Genomic DNA, 1,904 nt, shown 5'->3' on the forward strand with positions numbered 1-1,904 from the left:
TATATATATATATGTATATATACATATATATATGTAAAGTAACACAGGACTGCCTCCAATACGTGGTGCAGCCGGTGACTGCGTCTCTGAAACTGTCCTGGACAGTCACCTCTCCCGTTGGTGACGCAGGATGAGGAGAAGCCGCGGTGCGGGAGGTAACAGCTACGCCGTCGAGTGGAATCTCTCGGTTTCTATTAGGAAGGGATGGGAGTGTGGAAAGTGAGGGGTGAGGAACACATGAAGACAAGTATAGCCGGGGAGGGACTGTTGGATCGTTAGTGGCCGGACTAGGCGGTTCTTCTGATCCGATCACTGTGACTTTCAGAGGCGGAGCGAATAACGCCCACATGAGGAAACCGAGACCCGGGTGTTTCAGGAGGCGGCAACTACACATCCACCGGGATCGATTTTCATAAAATTTTTTTCACTCGCCCTTTCTTTCTTCCTTTTCGCCTCTGTCTGCATTTTCTTCTCGGTCTTTGGCATTCTTTGTTTCTCTCTTTCTTTCTCTTTCTCTTTCTCTTTCGTCGACGATTGGCGTTAGCGTCTCCTTTCCACCTTGTCGCGCCTATAATGTCCGACCAGATCAGACGTGGATAAGAAGGCACACCGGATCGTTCCTCACGGATATCTTTGGATATCCGCACCGCCTTGAGTCTGACTTATGGACTACCTCGGTACACCGTCTGAGATTTCTTGGCTCACTCGCTCCGTAAGCTTTATCCACGCGAATTATTTCATACCGTGTATGAAATAATGTGCTCCGGTCAGTCATGATTCGATATAATTCTTATTATTATGAAATATATTTTATTCTAGATTATAGAGTCAATTTGTGATCTCAAATAAATCAGGGTTTTATAAAATAAATTAGGCTTGAAATATGTATATACATAGATACATTTCTATCCATATTCTAAAATTATTTAATAATGTAAATTTTTTAATCCTTATTTTTCTTTTTTTAAATATATTTGTATTTCATTTCTGCCCTGTATAGACTTCTTTAAATTTGCCATACTTAACAGAATAAGATAGGATAAATTTATTTTAAGGAATTATTTTAACGAAGATATGCTCATTAAGTTTTGAATATTGAACATATTTTGTAACTAAATATTTCTTTAGTATCACAAATTAGAAATTCTTATAAATTATTAAGTTACAGTAACAATGCAGTAAAATATTTATATTTAAAAAACGTATGCCTTACGCGCCTATTGGAAATTATAATCGTGATATTACAATTTTTTATTTAAATATGTAAATCTGTATAATATAACACATGATAATTATATTATAAATCTAGGAATTTCATTATTTATTATTTTAATTAATGGTTAACTTTTGTTAAGCAATCATCAAAATCGATGCAATATATCAAATAATATTGATAATGTGACTTGGAGGAGAAATCAAAGATTACTGACTAATCAATCTCGTTATTACTCGGTGAGAAATACGATCGTTGCTTTACTTGGTTAATTGGGAATGCAAGGTTAATTGCTATTCGATTAGGCCGTGCTTACTCGCATTTATCGCCGTTACTTATAATAAATCAGCCACTTGGTCGCAGATAAACGTGAATGCGAACTTTACAGACACCGCAATCCTTGGTAACTTTGCTTAACTACTAACATGCAACTAGCATTTTTTGTTCCGTATCTTAGCTGCGAATGCAATTATTTACGAATTTCTACGAATTAAAAAAAAATTTGTCGAATATAGAACGTATCCATGAAAAAAATTCTACAATAGAAATCTACAATAGAAATAAGATAATAATATATTAATTCTATTTTTGTCGAAAATACATACATAAAATTTCTTAAAAATATTCGGCAAGCATACAATTTAGTTAAGAAATTATAAAATGTGAAATATATTTAACTATATATATATAT

The sequence above is a fragment of the Atta colombica genome, unplaced genomic scaffold (assembly GCF_001594045.1).
Source record: "Atta colombica isolate Treedump-2 unplaced genomic scaffold, Acol1.0 scaffold12, whole genome shotgun sequence".
Classification (NCBI taxonomy): domain Eukaryota; kingdom Metazoa; phylum Arthropoda; class Insecta; order Hymenoptera; family Formicidae; genus Atta; species Atta colombica.